This window comes from Mobula birostris, chromosome 29 (assembly GCF_030028105.1).
Source record: "Mobula birostris isolate sMobBir1 chromosome 29, sMobBir1.hap1, whole genome shotgun sequence".
NCBI lineage: Eukaryota > Metazoa > Chordata > Chondrichthyes > Myliobatiformes > Myliobatidae > Mobula > Mobula birostris.
Genome location: NC_092398.1, coordinates 2,616,544 through 2,634,117, shown reverse-complemented (window position 1 = coordinate 2,634,117; position 17,574 = coordinate 2,616,544). Strand labels below are relative to the sequence as shown.

At 44.8% G+C, this 17,574-nt stretch overlaps 1 protein-coding gene across 1 annotated transcript in view; it reads right to left on the bottom strand.

Moving 5' to 3' along the window:
• LOC140190134 (tyrosine-protein kinase Fyn-like) overlaps positions 1-17,574 on the bottom strand; it is a 298,385-nt gene that overhangs the window by 233,889 nt on the left and 46,922 nt on the right. Inside the window, exon 3 of the mRNA XM_072246641.1 lies at positions 433-509. The gene's annotated coding sequence lies outside the window, so the exon portion shown is untranslated. The remainder of the gene's footprint in view (positions 1-432; positions 510-17,574) is intronic.

The window sequence follows — 17,574 nt, the reverse complement described above, 5'->3', positions numbered from 1 at the left end:
CAAAATTATGAGGGTAAAGGCAAGCAGGCTTTTTCCACTAAGGTTGGCTGAGACTATAATAAGAGGTCATGGGTTAAGGGGTGAAAGGTGAGATAGTTAAAGGGAAACTTATTAAATCAGAGGGTGGTGAGAGTGCGGAACAAGCTGCCAGCACAAGTGGTGAATGCGATTTTGATTTCAACAAATAAGATAAATTTGGATAGGTACATGGGGGGAGGAGAATGGAAAGCTATGGTCCAGGTGCAGGTAGGCAGAATAATAGTTCAGCATGGACTAGATGGGCCAACTGGCCTGTTTCTGTACTGCAGTGGTCTAGGACTCTACGGCAGCTGGAAGGGGGCTGGAGACCTGTTCCTGCTCTCATCTCCCATGTACTCATCGTCAACGTGCCCCGCAGCAGTTCACTACGTCAACTAGACTACCAGTACTCACAGCCGCTCATGGTGAATGGCCACTTCCCCAGAGATGGTTCAGAGATGCTCCTTCAGGTGAACGGTCAGTCCGTGCCTCTGTGGGGAAAAGAATCAAGATTGACATTTTTAAAACTCAGAAGCATCAAACACAAACGAGTGAATCGACTGTCACAGTTAGGAAGAGCTGTGACCATGAGTCATCAGCAGGAACTCTGGACTATCAAACCACCACTGTCCCGGCATCTGAGCAGATGGCAAAGTCTCTTTACGCAATATCGATATTTCACAGCTCATAGTAACTGAAAATCAGCAAGAATATCTCCGGGAAGCAGCAGACAAACTGCTAGAGGAACTCAGCAGGTCAGGCAGAATCTGTGAGGGGAAAGTAATTGACAATGTTTCAGCTCGACATCCCACAGGTTGACAATTCCTTTAGATCACTTTGCAGAGATCTGCTTTCACTTTGACACGCAAGTGTCTTTTTCTGTTGAACAGTGTCAAGAAAGCCAAACAAAATCCATTGTGATTCAACATTGTAAAACAATAAAACATGAAAACTTCTGGTGGGGGGGGGGTTAAAGGGGGTGAATACTCTTCATAGACACTACCTATCTATATATATCTATTTACTGTAATTAAGTTTTTTTCCGATTATTACGTATTCCATTGTGCTGCTACCATAAAGCCGACAAATTTCATGACAAATGCCGGCGATATTAAACCTGATTCTGATTCTGATCTGCAGTCTCTTGCACAGAGTGTCCAACTTATTAGACACACCTCTACACCTGCTCGTTAATGCAATCATGTGACAGCAACTCAATGCCTGAAAGCATGCAGACATGGTCAAGAGGTTCGGTTGTTGTTCAGGCCAAACATCAGAATGGGGAAGAAATGTGATCTAAGTGACTTTGACCGTAGAATGATTGTTGGTGCCAGATGGGGTAGTTTGAGTATCTCAGAAACAGTTGATCTTCTGGGATTTCCATGCACAACAGCCTCTAGAATTTACAGAAAATGGTGTGAAAAACAGGAAGAAAAAACATCCAGTGAGCATCAGTTCTTTGGGTGAAAACACCTTGTTAATGAGAGAGGTCAGAAGAGAATGGCCTGACTGGTTCAAGCTGACAGGAAGGAAACGGTAACACAAATAACTACACTTCACAACAGTGGTGTGCAGAGGAGCATCTCTGAACACACAACACATCAAAACTTGAAGGGGATGGGCTACAGCAGCAGAAGACCATAAGACATAAGAGCAGAATTAGGCCATTTGGCCCATCAAGTCTTCTCCACCTTTTCATCATGGCCGATCCAATTTTCCTCTCAGCCCCATTCTCTTGTCTTCTTCCCGTATCCCTTCGTGCCTTGACCAATCAAGAATCTATCAACCTTTGCCTAACATATATATAAAGGCTGTGTCCTCTAGACTTAGACTCTCCCACCACAGAAGACATTCACTGTATGAAGGCCTTTCACTGTTCAATAGTTTCAATGAAGTCACGTCTCATTCTTCTGAATTCCAGTGAATACAGGCCCAAAGCCATCAAACGCTCTTCATATGACAAACCATTCAATCCTGGAATCGATTCCATGAACCTCCTGCCCAAAACATTTCACAATACTCCAAATGGGACCTCATCAGTGCTTGATTAAATCTCAACATTACATCGTGCTCTTATATTCTAGTCCTGTTGAAACGAATGCTAACATTGCATTGGCCTTCCTCAACACAGTCCCAACGTGCAAATTAATCCTTAGGGAATCCTGGACAAGGACTACCAAGTCCCTCTATGCCTCAGCTTTTTGTATTTTCTCTCCATATTCTCCTGACCTGCCTAAGTTCTTCTGTTGCCTCTCTACTTTCTCAAAACTACCTGCCTGCCCCTCCACCTATCTTCATATCGTCTGCGAACTTTGCAGCAAAGCCAACAATCCCATCATCCCAATCGCTTACATATATTGAAAAAAGAATTGGTCCAAACACAGACCCTTGTGGAACACTACTAGTCACAGGCAGTCAACTAGAAAAGGCTCCCTTTATTCCAACTCGTTGCCTCCTGCCAATCAGTAAATACTTTATCCATGCTAGAATCTTTCCTGTAATACCATGGGCTTGTAGCTTGTCGAGCAGCCTCATGTGTGGCACCTTGTCAAAGGCCTTCTGAAAATCCAAATACACATCAATGAATTCTCCTTTGTCAATCTTGCCTGTTATTTCTTCAAAGAATTTCAATAGATCTGTCAGGTCAAATTTTCCCTTGAGGAAACCATGCTGACTACAGCCTATTTTATCCTGTGCCTTCAAGTACCCTGAGTCCTCATCCTTAATAACCGACTCCAACATCTTCCCAACCACTGAGGTCAGACTAACTGGTCTATAGTTGCCTTCCTTCTGCCTTTCTCCCTGCTTGAAAAGTGGAGTGACATTTGCAATTTTCTAGTCTTCCAGAACCATTCCAGAATCTGGTGATTCTTAAAAGATACTTACTAATGCTTCCCTGATCTTTTCAGCCACCTCTTTCAGAATTCTGGGGTTTTAGCTTCTCAATTTTCAGGGTGAATTCGATCATATTATGATCACTTACCCCTAACGGTTTGTTTACCTTAAGTTCTCTAATCAATTCTAGTTCCTTGCAGAATACTGAATCAAGAATAGCTGATCCCCTAGTGAGTTCAACCACAAGCTGCTCTATAAAGACATCTCATAGGCGCTATAGAAATTCCCCCTCCTGTAAGCCAGCACCAACCTGATTTTTCCAATCTACCTGCATATGGTAACATTGTCCTTTTGGCATGTATTTTCTATCTCCCTTTGTAATTTGCAAGCCACATCCTTACTACTATTTGGGGATCTGTATACAACTTTCGTCAGGGTCTTTTTACCCTTGCAGTTCCTTAGCCCTTGCAGTTCCATCACCTTCCTACCCTGTGTCACTTCTTTCCAATGATCTTATTTCATTTTTTACCAACAGAGCAACACCACCCCCTCTGCCTTCCTGCCTGTCCTTTCCATACAATGTGTATCCTTGGACATTAAGCTCCCAGCTATAATCTTCTATCAGCCACGATTCAGTGATGCCTACAACATCATACCTGCCAATCTGTAACTGTGCTGCAAGTTCACCTACCTTCTTCCATATACTGTGCGCATTCAAATACAACACCTTCAGTCCTGTGTTCGCCCTTTTTTAATTTTGTCCGCCTTTTACATTGCAACTCAGCCTGTTGACTGCAATTTTTCCCTATCAACAGCCTCTCCTCACTACACATTGCCTTTGTTTGTAAGCCAGCTACCTCATCTTCAGCACTATCACCCGTCTTTCCTACGACACTTCTTGCATTGAAGTATATGCAGCTCAGGACACTAGTTGCACCATGTTCAACCTTTTGATTCCTTGCTTTGTCTGATGTCTTACCAACATCAGCCTCCACAACCTCTCCACTAACTGTTCTGGCACTCTGGTTCCCACCCTCCTACAACTCTAGTTTAAACCCCACTGTGCAGCATTAACAAACGTTCCTGCTGGACATAAGTCCCCCTCCGGTTCAGGTACAAACTGTCCCTCCTGTACAGGTCCCACCTTCCCTGAAAGAGAGGTTAATGATCCAAAACTCTTATGCCTTCCCTCCTACACCAACTCCTTAGCCACATATTAAACTGTATACTCTTCCTATTTCTGGCCTCACCAGCACGTGGCACAGGTAGCAATCCTGAGATCACAACCCAGGAGGCCCTGCCCTTTAACTTCGCACCTAACTCCCCGAACACCCTTCTGCAGAACGTCGTCACTCATCCTACCCATGTCATTGGTACCTACGTGGCCCACAACCTCTGGCTGTTCACCCTCCCACTTAAGAATCCTTAGAACTCAATCCGAGATATCCTGAACCCTGGCACCTGAGAGAAACATACCAGCCGGGACTCTCGTTCTCACCCACGGAACCTCCTGTCCCTTCCCCTAAAATCCCCATCGCCACGGGGTGCCTCTTCTCTCCCCTTTCCCTTCTGAGTCACGGAGGCAGACTCGTGCCAGAAATCCAAACAGACAACAAACATACAGTCAGTGATTACTTAATTAGGTTCAGGGGACATCTAATAAATTGGCAACTGAGGGTATATCACCGGGAACTTCACTATATGCTGGGACACAGCCTCTGTTCCAAGGCCAGGGAACTGTCTGTAAAGCCAAAACTTCCACTCAAAGGTCATGGATCAAGTCAGCTCACCGCAAGGTCCCTGAGTCATCAAGTGAAAGTCAGTACTCTCATCTCCAGCGAGATGGCCCAGAAAAAAAGAAAGCATTACCAGATTATGAAGATCAGGGTAGATTTCACACTGTTTCGGCGAATCCAGCAAGTTGGACAATTTTATGTACTTATTTACAGCACAGTTACAAGTCCGAAATGAGCCCACGATCCTGAATTACAGCCATGTGGCCAATTAACCTACTAATCTGCCCACCTTTGGAATGCGGCAGGAAAGCCACGTGGTCCCTGGGAGAACGTACAATCTCCTTAGACAGTGGTGGGAGTTGAACCTGGGTCACTGGCACAGTAATAGCGTTACACTAATCGAAATTCTACCGTGACGCCCTCTTGATATACAAATAAAAGCCCCTCCACAGTAGCTGGAGAATCTAAAGACATGTCATGAAATCCATCTTAATCGAAAGCTGGCCCACAGTACTGGTGACATGAAACAATGGAGCAGATGTTCAAGGAGACTGCCACAAACGGAAAAGACCTCGAGGAATATGCCTCATCTGTCACCGGATACATTAGTATCGCAATAAATAAATTAATTAATGTTTTGTTTTCCTTTACTCTTGTGTACAGGAAATAACATTAAACAATCTTGAATCTAAAAACATCCATCAAGTTCTCCAATATACTGCAGGAGAGGAATTTTTCTTTTTATTGATTGGGATACACTGCGGAATACGGTTTGGTCACTGGCCGCCGGATGCTCGGAGAGATTCGGCGGGAGAGGCGGGAGCCCGGCACTCGGCCGGGGGCCGTGGTCGAGTGGTCGGCAACTTGGCCGGCTGCCCCCACCAGACTTGGTCTGGTGAGGAGGGTGTGAGGACACCCAGCAGGACTAAAAAAAACAAGACCTGACAAAGGGCGGATGAGCTCTTTGTGAGCCAACGGCCATCTTCCGTGGAAGAGATTAAAGCCTCACCACGTATCTACGAATCGTATGCGATGCACCTAGTCAGAAGAGACATGATGAACTTGGGCGCTGCACTGTGTGCCCGGACCTGCCCAGGGCCTCCGCCTAAGGAAGGGCTGAGCTCGAAGAAGTGGCCGCGGCTGGAGGCTGACACGGCCTCGGGCTCGAGTTTGGCGGGGGCGGCAGGCAGTGCCAAGGCGGCCAGCGAGAACAAACTGGAGGAGAGGCTGTACTCAGTGCTGTCGCAAGATCGAAGAAGATGGAGGTGCATAGCGACCAACCCCAGATTCGGGACGGCACCCACTGACTGACTGACTGACAGTGCGGAATAGGCCTTCTGGCCCTTCGAGCCACGTCACCCAGCAAACCTGATTTAACCTTCATCTAATCACGGGACAATTTACAATGACTAATTAAACCGGTATGTCTTTAGACTGTGGGAGGAAACTGGAGCACCCGGAGGAAATCCACACGGTCACGGGGAGAACGTACAAACTCCTTACAGGCAGTGACAGGACCTGCTGCCCTTACTTGGCCCTGCCTATACTTGACTCCCAACCCTCCAAGTCCCCTCTGGAATGGGCAAAGTGGCCCATGGGGAGCAGGGCTGGTACACTACTGTTCCCCTCCTGCCCCTCTGCAGTGTGCGCTTGAAATATTGTGAACATTTTCAGACTCCATGTATAAGAAAGGATGTGCTGACATTGGAGGGGGTCCAGAGGAGGCTCACCACACTGATCCCTGGAATGAAAGGCTAATGTATGAGGAGCATTTGATGGCTCTGGGCCTGTACTCACTGGAGATCAGAAGTACGATGGGGAACCTCATTGAAAACTATCAAATATTGAAAGGTTTAGACAGAGTAGGTGTGGAGAGGATGTTTCCTATGATGGTGGAGTCTTGGAACAGGGGGTACAGCCTCAGAATAGAAGGATGTTCATTTAGAACAGAGATGAGGAGGAATTTCTTTAACCAGAGGATGATGAATATGTGGTTGTCACTGGATATATTTAAAGCAGAGATTGATAGGTTCTTAATTCATAAGGCAAAGTTCAGTAAACATTGTTATCAAAGTACATATATGACACCGTATAAAATCCTAAGATTCATTTTTTTGTGAGCATGCTCTACAAACCTATAGGATAGTAACTATAACAGAACCAACGAAACAACCCCCACTTAGAGTGTTCAACCAAAGTGCAGAAGCCAACAACCTGTGCGTCTAAAAAGAAAGAAGTAATAAAAATAAATAAATAAGCAATAAATATTGAGAACACGAGACGAAGAGTCCTTGAAAGTGAGTCTATAGATTGTAGGAATATTTCAGTAATGGGGCACATGAAGTTGAGAGAAGTTTCCCCCTTTGGTTCAGGCGCCTGATGGTTGGGGAGTAGTAACACTTCCTGAACCCGGAGGTGTGAGTCCCAAGGCCCGTGTACCTTCTTCCTGATGGCAGCTGCGAGAAGGGAGCGTGGCAATGATTAGGGGGTGAAGGCAGAGGAAAAATAAACCAGCCAGGATCAAGTAGCAGAGCAGACTCAATAGGCCAAATGGCCGAATTCCGCTCCCATGAATTACAGCCTTACGGCCCAGTAAGCTGCTCAGTCAAGAGTAGGGTGAGTGACCCCTGTACTGACAAAGTGTCGTCCCATAAACGAATAACATCAAATAAAATATTTGATATCTTCTCACCAAATGTGAAGAAGCAGGAACCAATGAGTCAATGCTGCACCCTGTACAGCCAACAGGAAATGTTCTGCAAGCACAATCTGCTAATTTTACTCCATGTTCAGACATTTTCGTCTCACTAAAGCCTGTGGTCAGTGGTGGACTGAGATAAGCAGCAATGGTAAACGCAAAGTCACGGCCCGAACTTGCATCCACTGTTAGCAGGAGTCGGCTTTTATTGCAGTTGCTCTGCAGTTGTGGTACATCTTCAGAAGCTGAGGCTCTCGTGCTTAAGATCTTGAGCAACTAGAGATGAAACGCGTAGGGCATTCATAGTGCTCACAGGACAGGATCATGGCCAGCACTCCCTAGCGGAGAGTGCGGGGGTGAATCATTACACGTGCCTGACATGTTCTATCTCGCCATTATCAGACACTTGATTGGATCTCTTCGTCTCCATTCTAAAGCGACATCCCTCTACTCTGAGGCCGTGCCCTTTCACCCTCGACTCCGCCCATAGGGAGCAGCACAGTAGCGTAGTGGTTAGCACAACGCTTTACAGCACCAGCAACCCGAGTTCAATTCCCGCCACTGCCTGTAAGGAGATTGTATGTTCGCCCCGTGACCGCGTGGGTTTCCTCAGGGTGCTCTGGTTTCCTCGCACAGTCCAAAGACGTACCGGTTGATCGGTTAATTGGTCACTGTATAATGCATACATACTTTGATAGTAAGTGTACTTTGAACTTTGTAAATTGTCCTGCGACTAGGCTAAGATTAATTCAGGAGATTGCTGGGTGGCCCAGCTCAAAGGGCCAAAGGGCCTATTCCACACTGCATCTCAATAAATAATAATGAAAAAATTTCCTCCCTTGTCAGTAATTTGGAGAAAGGTAAAGGTAAAGGTAAAGCTATTTGGCATTGTATCTCAATAAATAAATAAAATTGGAAACATCTTCTCCCCATCCACTCTATCTAGGCCTTTATGTACCCCACAAGACTCCTGCAGCAAAACAACCAATTTCACAACATACTCCATGTCTGTGATATTAAGCCTCATTCTGACTCTGATAGAAAACAAAAGGCATTAGTTTAATACTTCGTCTGAAAATGAAACACCTAGCTAGATGCTTGTGCTCAAGCCTTCTGTAGGGCTTGAATCCCCGACCTTCAGGCCCACAGGGGTCACGCTGAGGCAGAACTGACAGCTTGCTTCCTTCGACACGTTGAGCGACCCGGACGTGGCCCTCTCCACCACATCCCCTGTCCACACATTTTTTACAAGAAATCGGCAGTTCTTCATGACGAAAACCAACCAGCGAATAAACAAGCCCTGGTTCCTCACAGTAATATCAAGGATCACGGTAAACACTGGCTACTTTTTGCGTTTCTTCACTGTAAGTAGTCTGATCCCAGCATGAATAATTGAAAATACAAAAGAACTTTTTTTTTTGTGTGAGGAATTCTCTAGGATAAAATTAGTTATGAGAATATATCAATTAGTTGAGTGGTGTCACAGCAATAACCTTGCACTTATTGACAGTAAGACCAAAGAACTGACTGTGGACTTCAGAAAGGGTAAGACGAGGGAATAGAGACCAGTCCTAATCGAGGGATCAGAAGTGGAGAGAGTGAGCAATTTCAAGTTCCTGACTGTCAATATCTCTGACGATCTACCCTGGCCCCAACATATCGATGCAGCTACAAAGAAAGCATGACAATGACTATTTCATTAGGAGTTTGAGGAGATGTGGTATGTCACCAAAAACACTTGCAAGTTACTACAGATGTACCGTAGAGAGCATTCTGATTGGCTGCATCGCCATCTGGTATGGCGGGGGGTGGAGGCTACTGTACAGGATCAAAATAAGCTGCAGAGAATTGTGAACACAGTCAGCTCCATCATGGGCACTAGCATCCATAGTCTCCAGAACATCTGCAAGGAGCAATGCCGCAAAAAGGTGGCAGCAACGTTAAGGATAACTAGATTTGCTAAGTACGCCCGCAGAAAAAGAATCTCCGAGGTGTTTGTGGTGACCGTATGCACTCTGATAATAAATTTTACTTTGAACTTTGACTTTAACGACCCCTTTCACCCAGGACATGCCCTCTTCTCATTGCTACCATCAGGAAGGAGGTACAGGAGCCTGAAGGCACACACTCAACGATTCAGGAACAGCTTCTTCCCCTCTGCCATCAGGAAGGAGGTACAGGAGCCTGAAGGCACACACTTAGCGATTCAGGAACAGCTTCTTCCCCTCTGCCATCAGGAAGGAGCTACAGGAGCCTGAAGGCACACACTTAGCGATTCAGGAACAGCTTCTTCCCCTCTGCCATCAGGAAGGAGGTACAGGAGCCTGAAGGCACACACTTAGTGATTCAGGAACAGCTTCTTCCCCTCTGCCATCAGGAAGGAGGTACAGGAGCCTGAAGGCACACACTCAACGATTCAGGAACAGCTTATGCAGACGATACTAAGATAGGTGGTGTTGTGGATGATGAGGTAGGTTTTCAAAACTTGCAGAGAGATTTAGGACTGAGTGGGCTGAAAGATGGCAGATGGAGTTTAATGCTGATAAAGGTGAGGTGCTACATTTTGGTAGAACTAATCAAAATAGGACATACATGGTAAATGGTGGGGCATTAAAAAATGCTTTAGAACAGAGGGATCTAGGAATAATAGTTCCCTGAAGATGGAATCTCATGTGGATAGGATGGTGAAGAAAGCTTTTGGTTTGCTGGCCTTTATTAATCAGAGCATTGAGTATAGGAGTCAGGATGTAATGGTGAATTTGTGTAAGGCATTGGTAAGGCCAAATCTGGAGTATTGTGTACAGTTCTGGTCACCGAATTATAGGAAAGATGTCAATAAAATTGAGAGAGTACAGAGGAGATTTACTAAAATGTTGCCTGGGTTTCATCTCCTAAGTTACAGAGAAAGGTTGAACAAGTTAGGTCTTTATTCTTTGGAGCGTAGAAGGTTGAGGGGAGACTTGATAGAGGTGTTTAAAATTATGAGGGGGATTGATAGAGTTGACGTGGTTAGACTTTTTCCATTGAGAGTGGGGAAGATTCAAACAAGAGGGCATGGGTTGAGAATTAGGGGTAACATGAGGGGGAACTTCTTTACTCAGAGAGTGGTAGCTGTGTGGAATGAGCTTCCAGCAGAAGTGGTTGAGGCAGGTTCGATGTTGTCGTTTAAAGTTAAATTGGACAGATATATGGACAGGAAAGGAATGGAGGGTTATGGGCTGAGTGCAGGTCGGTGGGACTAGAATAGGGTAAGAGTTCGGCACAGACTAGAAGGACCGAGATGGCCTGTTTCCGTGGTGTAATTGTTATATGGTTATATGGTTATAGCCTCTTCTCCTTTGCCATCTGATTTCTGAATGGACATTGAAGCATGAACACTACCTCACTACTTTTTTATTTCTATTTTTGCACTATTTACTTAACTACTTTTACACATATACTGTAATTCACATTTTTTCTATCATTATGGTTTGCATTGTACTGCTGCAGCAAAGATAACAAATTTCACGATATATGCTGGTGATACTCAACTTGATTCTGAAAATAAGCCACACGCAATTGAAAGCGACGGGAGTGGCTGGGTTTCAGAAACATTATCCGGACCAGAGTCAGAATCAAGCCTTAGAGTCACAGGACACCAGAGCTCAGAATCAGGCCCTTCAGCCCATTCAGTCTCTGCTGAGTTCCCTCAAACTGAATCTGCATCAATCACCTCTGCTGGCAACTCGTTCCACATTCACATCACCCTCCAAGTGAAGTTCCCCTTTTACTTTTAACCAATGACCTCTAGTCCTAGTCTCACCCCACCTCCATGGGAAAAGCTTGCTTGCATTTCCCCTATATATATATATATATATATATATATATATCCCTCATGGGTGGCGGGGTGGAGATACGTCTCTAACAAGGGAGGTGTAAGGCGCTCTTTCCCTCTGCTGGTCTGCAGGTCACCCTTGGGCAAGGTGTTTAACCATCACCCCACCCCCGCAGCTCCCCACCGATCAGGGTCACGTGAGGCCACGGGAGTGGGCGGCGGATGATCATGTGCACATCACAAGCCCTGGTTATGTGACCACTGACACCAGGCAGACAATCTCTGAAGAGTATTGATAACGGCTGGGGACACCCGTCTTGTAAAGACACTGCCCGGAAGGTAGCAAGGGCAAACCACTTCTGTAGAAAAAATTGCCAAAGACAATCATTGTCATGGAAAGATCATGATCGCACATGTCATGCAACACGACACACTACAAACAAACGATTACCATTCAGTTAAAGCACAGAGAAAATCCATTTAAACCACATTTCCATTCAACACCAGGGACTGCCATTCAGCCCATCTATACCAGTGTGTAGAGCAATCCTGTCCCACTACATTTCCCTATAAACTACTCTCCTAGCTTTCAACTTAACACTCAAACGGAACAACTAACAACAGCCAACTAACCTACCAGTCTGCATATCCCTGAGACGTGGAAGGAATCCAGAGCACCCAGAGGAAACCCACGCAGTCAGGAAGAGAATGTGCAAACTCCACAGAGACAGACCGGGAAGACACGATTGAACCTGGATCTCCGGAACCCCACAATCTGTGCCACGGTACCTACCCAGCATAGCTTCCCTCAAAACGCTCCATAAACTACCCCAGGGGATGGGAATGTTAACAGCAAATGTCGCCTTTTACTGTGTAGACTGTTCTCCATTTAAGGCTTACCAATGTAATCCCATGTAGCTAGTCACTCACCTCTCTCATTTCTCTCACCTATGCCTACCTGGAATAAGCATAGGAGGATACAATATCAACAACCTCAGCTATGCGGATGATACGGTACTGATAGCAAACAATGAAGTAAATCTACAGAAACTAGTATCTACCATCAACACACAGAGCGAAAGACTTGGCCTAACCTTAAACAAAAAGAAAAATGAAGTAATGGTATAATATCAAAGAAACCTGTCGTTACTGTGTGGTCGGGAATCTTTCGGAGGGTCGGCCTCAAAATCCCCGGCCTTGCCTGCTTTTCGCAACCGAGAAAGAGGTCGAATCACTCGGACAGAGATGGCACTCAGTACTCGGTGTCGGAAAGCTGATCAGAGCCGAAGTTTTCAGATGACTCAGAGTCAGATTGTGGTCGGCATGGCAGGGAGAGTTTTTCTTCCTTCTCCCGTCTGCACGAGATGTGGGACATTTGAGAAACTTTGAACTTTACTGTGCTCACGGACTTCCTTCATCAAGTTATGGTATTGTTACACAATTGTAACTATATGTTATAATTATGTGGTTTTTGTCAGTTTTTTCAGTCTTGGTTTGTCCTGTGTTTTGTGATATCACACCGGAGGAAATAATGTATCATTGCTTAATGCATGCATTACTAAATGACAATATAAGGGGACTACGTGTCTTCATAATCTAAATCTAAACCTGATATCCCAAACGGTAGGATCATATTGGGAAATAAAATCCTGAAACAAGTTCACATCTTCAAGTACCTTGGATCATGGGTAACATCTGATGACAAATGTGAAACAGACATAAAAGCAAGAATAGCAATGGCAGGAACAGTATTTACAGAAATGAGAAACATCCTAACGAACAAGAGAATAGCAATTGACATCTGCCTTAGAACCCACAGCTGCTACATCCTTCCTATATTGATGTAAGGCTACGAGTCATGGACAATCACAAATGCAATGGAAAAAGAATCAATGCAGCAGGGATGTGGTTCCTCAGAAGAATGCTATGCATATCATATACGGACAGGATAACCAACGAAGAAGTTCTACAGAGAACAAAAACAAAACGTACATTACTTTAAAAAAATCAGAAAACAGCAATCAAAATTCTTTGGACACCATGTGAAGAGAGACACGAGAACATTTAGTTACAACTGGAAAGCTGGAAGGAAAAAGAATCAGAGGGAGACAGAGAATGAAAATGATAGATGGAATAACATCATGGTTAGAAACAGGGGAGGCAACAACTACAATTCGGAGGGTCAGGGACGGTGATGGATGGAGAGACATGATCGCTCACGCCGAACGGCAAGGCACCTGAATGAATGAATGAATGTAATCCCACATCACCCCAATCTTTTAAACCTCCTTTGTTGAACAAAGCATAAACTGCTCCTGCACTAGAAAACTGCTTTGATTTCCGCTGGATAGGCTGATGAGATTATGATCGGCTTTTGTACATCCCAGCCAGCTTCACCTTGTCTAAAACCCTCAATTAGATTACATCAACAATTCTCCGTCTCATTTTGAACTGAGTGACATTTAAAGCAAGCTCAGCTCTCAGGAGCGATGTGTCTAATTTGTCTTGTAGTGCAAAGCCTTTAAAACCTATTCATTTTCCTTAATTATTTTATTTTGAACATCAATTTTTTATTTCCCTCACCCTCTGAAAGTCACTCCTGACTTTGTTTTGTTGCTTAAAGTTCAAAGTAACTGTTTTAGCAAAGTACATACATGTCACCATATGTAACTCTTATATTGTGAACATTCACGGTAAAGGCCAAGAAACGCTGTAGAATCAATTAAAAACCATACACAACAAGACGGACCAACAACCAATGTGCAAATGACAACAAACTGTGCAAATACAAACAGAAAAAAACAAATAAAATAATAATACTAAATAAATAAACAATCAATATCAAGAACATGAGATGAAGAGTCCTTGAAATTGACACAATAGGTTGTGGGAATGTTTCAGTGTTGGGTTGAGTGACATTGAGTGAAATTATCCCTCTGGTTCAAGACCCTGATGGTTGAGGGGTAATAACTGTTCCTGAACCTGGTGGTGCGCGTCCTGAGGCTCCTGTACCTTCTACCTGATGGCAGCAGTGAGAAGACAGCATGGCCTACATGGTGGGGGTTCTTCATTGAAGAGGTGGCTTTGATGAACTGAAATAAAGAGTGTATTATCCAGTAAAGCTAAATTAAGTTGTTGGTATTAGGAAATTAACAACCTGCACAGTGAACAGTAGGGCTCTCAGGAGTGCGGTAGAACGGAGGGATCTGGACATGCAAACTTATTCTTTGAAAATGGTGTCACAGGTAAATAGGGTCATAAGGTAAGCTTTTGCCATATTGGCCTTCATAAATCAAAGCATTGAGTACAGGAGATGAAATGTTATGTTGAAGTTGTATTAGACATTGGTGAGGCCTAACTTGGAGTATTGTGTACAGTTTTGGTCACCTACCTGCAGGAAAGATGTAAATAAGATTGAAAGAGTACAGAGAAAATTTACAAGGACGTTGCCAGGTCTGGAGGACCTGTGTTATAAGCAAAGATTGAATAGGTTAGGACTTTATTCCTTGGAATGTAGATGATTGAGAGGAAATTCGATAGAGGGATACAAAATTATGAGGAGCAGAGATAGGGTAAATGCAAGCAGGCTTTTCCACTGAGCTTGTACGAGACTGGAACAAGGTCATGGGTTAAGGGTGAAAGGTGAAATGTTTAGGGGGAATCTGAGGGAGAATGTTTTCAATCAGTTGGTGATGAGAGTGTGCAATGAGCTGCCAGCAGACATTGTACCGTGTAAGAGAAGTTTGGATAAGTACGTGGATGAGAGGTGGAAAGAAGCTTATGGTCCAGGTGCAGAGAGATGGGACTGCACAGATCAGGCCAGCATGCACTAGATGGGCTGAGCAGCCTGTTTCTGTCTATTGTACTGGCTTTATTTGTCAGATTGGATGTACGTTGAAACATTGAAACACACAGCGAAATGCATCATTTGTGTCGAAGAACACAGTCCGAGGCTGCGCTGGGGGCAGCCTACAAGAGTCACCATGCTTCCAGCGCCAACATAGTGTGCCCACAACTCACCAACCCTAACATCTCTGGAATGTGGGAAGAATACCAGAGCACACAGGTGAACCCTACGTTGTCATAGGAAGAAGGCACAGACTCCTTAGAGACAGCAGGGGAAACTGAACCACAGTCACTGGTGTTGTAAAGCACGTACCAAGGGTTCCCAACCTGGCTGATGGTAAGAGTCCATGACATAAGAATGGTTAGGAACCCCTGCTTTACGCTAACCACTACACTACTGTGCCCCCCATTCTAAACCATCAAAAATTCAATAGCTATTACCAGACTCAAGATGCATTATGGGAGGTCAGCGGTGCCAGGGAGACACAGGGTTACATTTTTGTGATGGGCCTGTCAGTGAATCAGCCTCTTCAGTTACCAAGAGCCACACAGCTAATAATTATTGATATCACAGACACAACTTCCTGTGGATTAGTTACTGCCTGTTATGCCACTGGAGTTTAGGGCAGCAATGAAGGTCCTGCCCCTCTGTCTATCTTTGGCCATCTTGGTGTGGTTCAGGGTCCTCAGTTCCACCTCTACTATAAGGCACCAAGTTGTCTTTGGGCCCCCACGTTTCCTCCACCCTTCAGGGGTCTGATGAAGTGCTGTCTTGATGATGGAGTTGGCCTCTCTTCTCATCATGTGCCCAAACGAGAATGATCCCAGGAATATGAGAATGATTCCAGGAATGAAAGGATTACCATATGAGGAACGTCTGGCAGCTCTTGGGCTGTATTCCCTGGAGTTCAGGGGAATGAGGGGGCATCTCATAGAAACATTCTGAATGTGAAAAGGCCTGAACAGATTAGATATTGCAAAGTTATTTCCCTTGATAGAGGAGTCTAGGACAAGAGGGCATGACTTCAGGATTGAAGGACGTCCATTTAGAACAGAGATGCAGAGAAATTACTTTAGTCAGAGGGTGGTAAATCTGTGGAATTTGTTGCCACGAGCGGCTGTGGAGGCCAAGTCATTGGGTGCATTTAAGGCAAAGATAGATAAGATTCTTGATTAGCCAGGGCATCAAAGGGTATGGGGTGAAGGCAGGGGAGTGGGGGTGACTGGAAGAATTGGATCAGGCCATGATTGAATGGCAAGAGTAGACTCGATGAGCCGAATGGCCTACTTCTGCTTCTGTAACTTGTGGTCTTATGGTCAATCCATCTCCAACGTTTCCTCGTGATGATAGTGGCCATGTCCTCTTGGTGACACTGAGGGAGCAGGGCGTGCTTGGAGATCTTGCTTGGCCAGAAAATACAGGGGATCTTCCGGAGGCTTGTGGCATGGAATGACAGCTTGGTCCTGGAGATTACTGCTAAAATATTTCTCAGAGATCGAGCTAATCTTTTTAATGTCTTTTTAATCACACACTTAACAGAAATTTAAAGTGCCTTGTCTGGGTGATTCAGATTTCTGTATTTACTTGGAAAGCAGTCAGAGTGAACAGAATTAATTGCTGAGCTTCGGTGCAGATGAACGACCTTTAGTACAACACCTAGTATATTCCTTAAAAAAATAGGTGGTTTATCAAAACCAACAGTCAAACAATGCAAATTAAAACAGAAACTCAAAAGACATAGACTTGGATTGTGCCTTGTGGTGTCTGAATGATTTCTCTTGGATTATCAAAGCTCTCCCTGCAGAATTGTTTTACACCAGGCTGTTATGAGTTATTATTAGTAACTCGGAAGGTAAATCAGTAAGTGGACAGATTAATTTGTATTATATGAATACATAAACCAGTAATGTTTCTAGAAAGGTTTTAATTGTCTGGTACAGTAATTAATTTCTGCAAACGGTATAACTGTGCACTGGGAATGTCTCCGTTCATCGTATAGCAGGTCAACTCGCAGCGAAGCTCGCAGTCACGAAGCGCATTGCAGCTGGAGCAGTCTCGTAGCCTCAGTGCCGCGGCGAGGAGAGTGATCCTCGCAAGAGAGTGAGCGGAATCGGTCTGACCATCACCTCCAGTCCCAACACCCTGCTTTCCAGTCTAGCTGGCCCGGAGCTTAAACTGTCCAAACACTGGGTTGCTCCCCCACACTAGAAGCCAGGCCCCGCCGTAGAGTTTCAGCAGGCCAGGCACCATCTATAGAGGGAACTGGACAGTTGATATTTCATTTCAGGACTCTGTTAGGTTTTTTGAACTGTAACATCACTGTCCTCTGTTGAAGATCTCTACTAGGGTGGCACGGCAGCGTAGTAGTTAGCACAACACTTTACAGTACAGGCATCCCAGGTTCAATTCCCACTGATTCCTTTAATGAGTTTGTACGTTCTCCCTCAAGTGCTCCGGTTTCCTCCCACAGTGCGAAGACTGACTGGCTGGTAGGTTAATGGTTCATTGTAAATTGTCCTGTGATTAGGCTGGGGTTAAATCAGTGGTCGCTGAGAGGCGTGGCTCGAAGGTCCCGAAGGGCCTATTCCGCAATGTATATCCACAAATAAATAAAAACATTTCCACA